Source organism: Delphinapterus leucas, chromosome 5 (assembly GCF_059928025.1).
Source record: "Delphinapterus leucas isolate spDelLeu-1000000601 "Yukka" chromosome 5, BTC_Dleu_Yukka2, whole genome shotgun sequence".
Taxonomy (NCBI): Eukaryota; Metazoa; Chordata; class Mammalia; order Artiodactyla; family Monodontidae; genus Delphinapterus; species Delphinapterus leucas.
Genome location: NC_143133.1, coordinates 59,278,127 through 59,287,319, shown reverse-complemented (window position 1 = coordinate 59,287,319; position 9,193 = coordinate 59,278,127). Strand labels below are relative to the sequence as shown.

The 9,193-nt window shown below is 39.4% G+C and overlaps 1 pseudogene; it reads left to right on the top strand.

Annotated features, from left to right (window-relative positions):
- The first annotated feature begins 8,336 nt into the window (after positions 1–8,336).
- Positions 8,337–8,806, top strand: LOC111171538 (galectin-1 pseudogene; annotated as a pseudogene).
- Positions 8,807–9,193: the final 387 nt, after the last annotated feature.

Genomic DNA, 9,193 nt, shown 5'->3' with positions numbered 1-9,193 from the left:
CCAAGCCTAGCCCAGCATCTGGATCACTTATTAATAAGTGGGGAGGGAAGGATGGGATGGGATGGGATGGGACTGAGCCAAATCTTTCAAAAACAGTTGGATCTGTTCAAAAACAGATGATTTAAGATAACTAGCAAAATATTCATGTCTACTTTACAAGTAGAAATTCATCTCACTTTCTGTCAAAATTATCAAAACTAATCTTTCCTGGATTGAATTTCTCAACACTACTTCAAAATTATAGCCATTGTTTTGCTCAGTAGCTCAGCGCTGATCAAAGCAAACTCTCCTCTCTATCTCTAATAACCTTCATACAAAGTATGTTCACAGTGCAGGTGATTTTTGAATGTTTCTTATTAAACATGACAGAAAATAATAGTTAAAAGTAGGAAGAAAACTGCCTGAAGTGACTTAGTGTTTTATATGTTATATTATATCACCCTTACAGAGTGAAGTAAGTCAGAAAGAGAAAAACAAATATCATATATTAATGCATATATGTGGAATCTAGAAAAATGGTACAGATGAACTGGTTTGCAAGTCAGAAATAGAGACACAGATGTAGAGAACAAAAGTATGGACACCAAGGGGGAAAAGCAGGGGTGGGGGTGTTGGTGTGATGAATTAGGAGATTAGGATTAACATGTATACACTAATATGTATAAGATAGATGACTAATAAGAACCTGCTATATAAAAATATAAATAAATTAAATTAAAAAATTATATCACCCTAGCTGGAAGTATATACAAACACAAACCCCCCACAAGTGATAATATCAATGGTGATTAGATTAGAGTTCATATTTTTATGAGTTGTTATAAAGGCAACTGAAAATTTCCAACAGATCCAATATTTCTTACATTGCATTTGCCTTTATTGTTGAAGCCGTGGAATTGGTCAACTCATCTTTCTGAGGACTACAACAGAGTGAAAATAAGAGAGTAGGATATAGAGGCATTATAGGTGTCACAACACGTTAAAATCCATAATCATCCTTAGGAATGGCTACACTATTCAGTTAGTATTTGTAATATTTTTTTTAAGAAATAGGCTGTTTTTATTACAATAGCTATGTCTCGCCTTTTTTCTCTTCTTTTCTTCTAGTTTTATGGTGGTTCTTTTTGAGGATCTGGCTACTACAAATATCCTTTAATTAGCAATGCTTTTGACATTACATCTATTGTACAAAGAAGATTGAAATAGGACAGGAATTCAAAAAAACTGATGGAACAGATTGTGTCTAGTAATGCATTCCTCCCCATTCTCATGCCTTTTGTTAACTTTGCAGAATTAGGAACAGTGCTTCTGGGTCAAGTGAAATTTCATATGCAAGGTTTGGTAAGTTTCATTCCCATTTAAACCTTCATTAAACCCCCAAATTTAGCTATTCTCCTCTAGAGACCAGTGGCTCATGCTCTAAGAAGTAAGAGTAGCAATACTGCTTACTGACGTTGCCCCTTACTTTTTGAGCGATACACAGTTCACTCTCAATTATCCAGAAGTGATTGTCCATTTTGCTCATTATTTCTAACCTTTATTTCTTCCTTTTCCTTAGTCTTAATCTTTTTGGACTTTGCATTGTGCCAGCAGAAACTGGAGAGGAAAAATGATGAAATATAGAATATAAATGAATATTGTGTTGTCATTTCTAGCTTTTTTAAAATGAAGCTATATTGAAATAATTACATCAATTTTTGATCACTTGGCTTGTATTTGTAGCTTTTTCCTTGTGTGAAAAAAATGGCTAAGTAAATTAACAGGATAAAGATTTCAAAGGAGACAATTAAAAAATACCTAATAGGGCTTCCCTGGTGGCCCAGTGGTTGGGAGTCTGCCTGCCAATGCAGGGGACACGGGTTCGTGCCCCTGTCCGGGAAGATCCCACGTGCCGCGGAGCGGCTGGGCCCGTGAGCCATGGCCACTGAGCCTGCGCATCCGGAACCTGTGCTCCGCAACGGGAGAGGCCACAACAGTGAGAGGCCCACGTACTGCAAAAAAAAAAAAACCTAATAGAAAACTTACAATAATTTCACATCAATTATTTATATCAAACAATGGATTTCTAATACTTACAAATTAGACATGTATCAATTAAAGTCACTCCTTACAGAGTCTCTATGTGAAATCATTTGCTAGACCAATTTAAATTACAATTTAAAGCTAAAATTAATTTAATTTATATATTCTACAGTTGCAACATGTTCCTATTTTTTATCTGAGTTCATCTCTAATTGTTTTGAATTTATGATGCCCTTTATTTTTTCCAGTACAATTTAGGCATTATTAACTATTCAGGAACTATCCTTTACCCATATATAGCAAAAAGACAATTTCTTTTTTTCCTTCACTCAAAATATCCTGCATACTGATATGAAGAACCTAAACTCCCCCAAAAATGCACTTCCAAAAGTCATATACATTCCAAACTCAACGATCAGTATAATCTGGGCTCAACATTTCTGTCAAACCATGTTTCCCACTCTTCTTCAGTTCTTACACTTTATACTATTTACGTCACCCTCCTTATTTTCTCACAAATACACCATGAGGTTTTTAAGTCCATTTCCTGATACAGTGTTCATCATTGTAATATACTTGTTCCAATTCTGTATCTGTGGGGGTATTGTGAAGTCAACCAGACATGGTTTCATATAATAAAAATCGTCATTAAAATAAAAATGATAGCGATAAAAAGTGTGTAATTACAATATGCAATGTTTTCTAATATTATCTCATTTAGTTCCTCACAATAACCCTACTTATGAGGTACATATTATTGTTGTTATACAGATTTACTACCCAGGAAATTAAGGTCAGGTTGTTGACAGACTTGCCCAGAAAGCTAGTAAATGAAGGATGTTGGGATCTTACCCCAGATAGTCTGATCCAGCATTTACCTTTTCATGCTCTCTTTATCACTTATTTGCTTGTGACTTTATGTAAATGACATAACCTCTATAATCCTTTATTTCTTCCTTTTAAAAATGAATTTGTATTTGTGTGTGTAGATGTTTCATATCAGCCATTTCTCCAAGGATCCCTGGTATATAGAAACCAAGATCTGTGGGCTAGGTGTGCTCATTGTATCAGAGTTTCTTTACTTCCAAGTGTTCTTAGCAGATAGAGGCAGAGAACAACACATACACATACATCTGTAATGACTGTGTATCTATCAATTATATTACAGCCTACAAGTTTGTACTGATCCCTTTAATGCATATCACAGAACAGAGTTTATTCTAGTTTTCTCCTTTTCCATATTTGTAGCTCCCTTCTTCAGTGTTTGTGAATCTTGATTTAAATATGTGTCAGCATATTAATAGTTTGTGAAGATTGGCCTATAATTAAATTTTATTCAAGTAGCAATGAGATTACTATTCTTTTTGACCTGGTATAATTAACTTCACATTTTGGGAAAGATAATCATTTAGACTGCTTTTGAATATTTCCTGCTGAGTTTTAGCTTTGTGCTGGTTTTGGTCATGACCACATGACAATTTTACTATTAATGTATTTAAATTAAAGTTGAGAATGCAAGAACAACATACACAAAACAAGAACATGGTAGCATGTTAAATATTAGAACTTAATTCTGAGATTTTTCTTGGTAGTTGGAAGGGGAGATTCAGAATTTCAGCCAAACATAGTTTTCAACATGTGTTTAAAAGCATTATTCCTAACCCTTAAGCTCAGTTAGGATCAGATCAATGTCTTATTGATCTATCAAAACTGGAGGATACATATTATATTTTAGAATCATAGTAAAGTCCATATGTGTGATCCATGTTTGAAATACAGTAATACATTATCAATGAGGCCCATAAGCTAAACAAGAATCATTCACAATTCTAAGACCCTCTGTTAACAGCATGCCTCAAGTATTTTTCACACTCAGGCCCAGAATTCTCAACGGTTTTAAATGTAGAGATTATTGATTTTAAACAATTACACAGGTACAGTCCAATCTTAAATAATGTTTGTCAAATGGCTTCAGAATATAGGGCTGGACACCTAAAGATAGCTAATTTACAGCTGGAATGGCTAAGCTTTCTGTCTCTGGAGATGCCTGGTTTTTGACTCTTGTCTGAGATAAAGGCAATGGCATTTATGATGTGCTGTTTAAAGCTGGAAACTTTTCTGGTAATCCCGCTCCACCCAGGCTTGGCTTCTTTACCAATGGTTCAACTAGCTCAAATAGTTTGACAAGCCTGGTTTGGCCACTTGAAGAACTTCTTAGAGTTTCCTCTAGCTGCTCTCCTGAAGCTAAGATTTCTCATGCAAACTTGGCAGTGCAGCCAGAGGCTCAGTACAACTCAAGGGCACAAAGATTGTCTCTCAGACCTTTGATGGCTGCCTGAAACCTACTTCTCTTGTTCTGTATGTTTTATATTTAAATAAAATCCTCACATGAATATACTCTATGGAATCTGCTAGGTCTTTCAAATATCCAAACAGTGGAAAACATTACAACATCACACTGACTACTCTGGGTAATAGTGGAATATTATTTCAGGCAAGTCTAATACGGATAGAAGGTGTGGTAAATTTGGTAAGCAACTCCAACATGGGTGAAACTACAAAAGATAAGACAATATTGAATAGGTAACTCGGAACAGACCAAACACATGACTCCATACCTCCCTGGAGGTGCCAGTGTTTATAAGGTTCAAGCATCTATTTGATCCAGCTGAAGGAAGACCTGGCGTGATCTTCATTCTGTGTTTTAATTGGGGGAATTTATAGGGCCCCCATGGTGCCCGATTCTTCCTCTGTATCCTGCAAAAGGAAAACTGATCCCTGCGGGGAATATTTGCTTCAAGATTATTCCTGTTAAATGGAGTTAAAATGTATCCCTAGACTTTCTCGTATTTGTTGCTTCTCACAAATGTGCTTTTGTGGTAAGCTCAGGCATGTTCTTAGAAGGGAGATGATCTGGAGTTCAAATTCCACCTCTAACACTAGCTAAATGTTACATCATTTTTGGTACATTTTGTTACATTACAGTCCTTATCCATAAAATGAGGATAATAGCACTACTTACCTCATGGAATTTTATGTGTTAAAGAGAAAATGCATGAAAAACATTAACACAGTGCTGGCTTGTAAGTGTTCAATAAAGGCTAGCTTATTTGATATTTCTAGTCACATGGTTAGACAGTCTAAATCTCCTCTACAAAGTCATTCTTGACAGAATTAATTTTGCACGGTTAATGCTAATGCTGCATAGTCCATGTGTTCTGAATATCCAGTCCATAAGTCATATTTAACTGGTGAAATTTAATATATGTAGCACTAGACTTAAAATGACTGCTTGCCTTAAAAATCAATGTGACCAGGGGCATTTCTGTATGTGGTCCCAGGAAATGTCCTTATGACTATCCAGTTTCCTTTTTTTTTGGAGATCATTAATATGCTCTTTCCTGGACATCATATAGTAAAATATGCATCCAAGTCCCAGGCAGACATCATTGGTCACTCTTTCCACACTGTAGAATGCAGCGTTGCTTTGTGTTCATACTTTTTTCTTTATTTGAGATAAAATCATTGTAATTCAAATTTCAAAGGGGTTCTTTTTTGTTTAGGTGAACACTTGAGTAAGGACTTTTACTTTATATCTTATCACTGCCATATCTCTTGAAGATTTCTGTGGGAAAGTGAAATAGTTTTATTTATTTATTCTATAAATTATCAATTTATTAATTGTATAAATAGTTTTAAAGATAAATCTATTTATAGAATTAACAACAAATATAGAGGTTCAAACCTTGAAACGTTCACTATCAGTATCCATTTTACTTTGAAATCAGACATTGACACTTTACAAATATTCAGTTGATACTAAGTAAAATGGTAGCATTTGCTTTAGAGTTAGAAAACATGCATGCATAGTGCAAGATTTAAATATACCTGACCTGTGTTATTCATTTTGAAATACTTCTTTGTGTGAGAAGAGAGGGCATCCTACATGATTATTAGCTTCAGAGCCATTTAAAGTGTTTGAAAGGAAGTGCATTATTTGAGAACAGCACATAAAAGGGGATTGTCAAGACTTGGTGAAATTTTATTAATAACTCAGGTGATTTAATAAAACATCCTACCCACTGAAAGCTCAAATCTGTTTGGTAAGAATTATATTTTTGAATTGAAAATTAGATATTTCCAGGGTGATTTTTGCCCTTTTGAAAGAACCAGTGAGTAGAAAGAATCCACCTTCCTTTCCTATTAAGTTAAATGTCACCAAAGTCACTAGTACCTTAGTTTCTTTTTAGAAAATTCAAGTAATTAGAATTGTAAGAACTCTCTAAACTTCTAAAAATAAATGATTGAATTTATGTATGAGATATCAAATTTATGAGAAATATGACCATCACAAAAAATATTGATAGAAATATGTTAAAAATAAACAACTAAGAAGGCATTTTAAGAAGATGCCGAAGGAAGAGCCTGAACTTATCTCCTCCCAGAGATAAATACCTACATGTGGAGTAATTCCCTCAGAAGAGAATCTGAAAACTAGTTGGTCACCTGTTTCACAACAAAGAATAAAAAGGACTACATCAGGATGGGTAGGAGGGGCAGAGAAAAGTTCTCACCCAAAACCCCACCCCTGGCCTGGCTGCACACAATACAGAGGGATCTTATTAGAAAGGCTTTTCTCCTGGGGGAGCAAGTGTGGGACCCCACATCAGACACACGGGCCCAAGAATTCTACACCAGACAGCTGAGTCCCCAAAACGCCTGGCTTAGAAAACTAACGGGGCTAATGTCCAAGGGTCCAGAAAAGCTATTGGAAACTGAGACTCCCCTCTTAAAGGGCTCACATGCAATCCTTCTCACTCAGAGACCCTGCAAAATATCAACGGTTTGAAAACTGCTGAGACTCTTTGTGAAGGAGAGTTGTTTGCAAATCTAAAAGCATCAGTTGGGGGGGGTGCAGGGGGTGTAATATGGTGGTAATACTTGTAGGAGGCACTGGCAGAGGCCATTGTGTTCCTCACCTCACCTGCTAGCACAGGCCTGAGAGCTTGGATGCACTACCCTGCCACAAAGCTGAAGCTGGAGAGCTCTGGCAGCTGCAGCATCCCCCCACGCCCTGACTGGGGTGGCACAAATAGCCATGGCATTCTCCTGCTCCCTAACTAAAGTCTGCAAGTGTGGGTGGCTGTGACATTCCCCTGCCCCCCTGGCTGGGAGTGGAGAACACAAGCAGTCATAATATTCTCCCACTCCTGGCCTAACAGCTGACTCATGTGCACAGACAAGGCACTTTTGTACTGCATTGCTGAAGCCCAGGGGTGGGTGCAGTCAAGACATTTTCCTGCTGCCTTCTTGAAGCAAGAGATCAAGTCCCACCCCCTATAATCTCCAGCTACCTAGCTAAAGCCAGTGGGTGCATGCAATCCGCATAGGGGACACTACTGGCTGGCCTGGCCCTGGTGGCCACGGGGGCTGGTGTTCTTGAACTTCATGACACTGGAGCAATCGGAAAGACAGGTCTTGGCAGGCCACCACACCCAGGGCCCTGCACAGACAGCAGACTGAAACATAACCCCATCTTATATGAAAAGGGCTTATTTACTTAGCCTGGAGCTTCATCCTGAGGGACAGGCTTCAGGTTTCCCACATACCTAGAGGCTAAGGAGGTGCTCCCAGGGACTGTAAGCGGGGAGACACCATCCTTGCACACCCCCTTGGCCTCGTTAGGGCTTGATGAGGCTCCTCAGAAAGGAGCTTATACACTCACCAGGAGCCCCAGTTTTTGCAACCACAGCCAAGGAGACACCTACGGATCTTCTGGTCTGGAGGTCAGCAGGGATTACAGAGTCCTGTCATCCTCATGCAGTAGCTGACCCACAACTGAGCCTGATGAGTGCCCTGAGCGCCAACCAGCCCATACATAGATCAATCCACACCCAGGATGGGCAAGTGACTCCAACCCTCTCTTCCTCATACAGCAGTCACAGCCCTATCACAGCCACACATAGATCAATCCACACCCAGGATGGGCAAGTGACTCCAACCCTCTCCTCCCCATACAGCAGTCACAGCCCTATCACAGCCACACATAGATCAATCCACACCCAGGATGGGCAAGTGACTCCAACCCTCTCCTCCCCATACAGCAGTCACAGCCCTATCACAGCTGGTGGGCACCTACAGCCCACATGAAGGATGGCCATAGAATGCCTGGGTCTGGTGGCCAGAGGAGACTGCACTTCTGGGCCACACAGAACAGCTTCTAAAGAATACCACTCTTTCAAGACCAAGGCTCTCCGGTAGAGTCTTCAGACAACTGGTCCCAAAGTCCCAGGAACATCCTCCTCTCCTCAATCATGGCTTGTGGTCTTGTCATCAGCAACCTGAATCTCAAACCTGGGGAGTGCCTCAGAGTGTTGGGCAAGGTGGCCCTGGACGCCAAGAGCTTTGTGCTGAACCTGGGCAAAGATGGCAACAACCTGTGCCTGCACTTCAACCCCTGCTTCAATGAGCACGGGGACACCAACACCATCGTGTGTAACAGCAAGGATGGCGGGGCCTGGGAGGCTGAGCAGCAGGAGTCTGTCTTCCCCTTTCAGCCTGGAAGTGTTGTGGAGGTATGCATCTGCTTCGACCAGGCAGAGCTAACCATCCAGCTGCCTGGTGGATACAAATTCAAATTCCCCAACTGCCTCAACCTGGAGGCCATCAACTACCTGGCAGCCAATGGTGACTTCAAGATCAAGTGCATGGCCTTTGAGTGAAGCCAGCCAGCCCATGGCCCCCAATAAAGGCAGCTGCCTTTGCTCCCCCTGGAAAAAAACTGATGGAGGTAGCTGCTTTCCATAATACATGTAGACAAACACAGAGAGACAGACAAAACAAGGAGACAGAGAAATATAGTCCATATCAAAGAACAAGGCAAATCCCCAGAAAAATACTTTAATGAATCAGAGATAAGCAATCTACTTGACAAAGCGTTCAAAATAATGTTCATAAAGACACTCACTGATCTCAGGAGAAGAAAGGGATGAACGTAGCAAGAAGACAACAAAGAGAAACTATAAGAAAGAACTGAAGAGAAGTGATAACTGAAATGAAAAATACATTGGAAGGGTTCAACAGCAGAATGGATAAAACAGAAGCAGATTGGGTGTCTGGGACTGACATGTACACACTGCTATTTTTAAAATAGGCAACCAACAAAGACCTA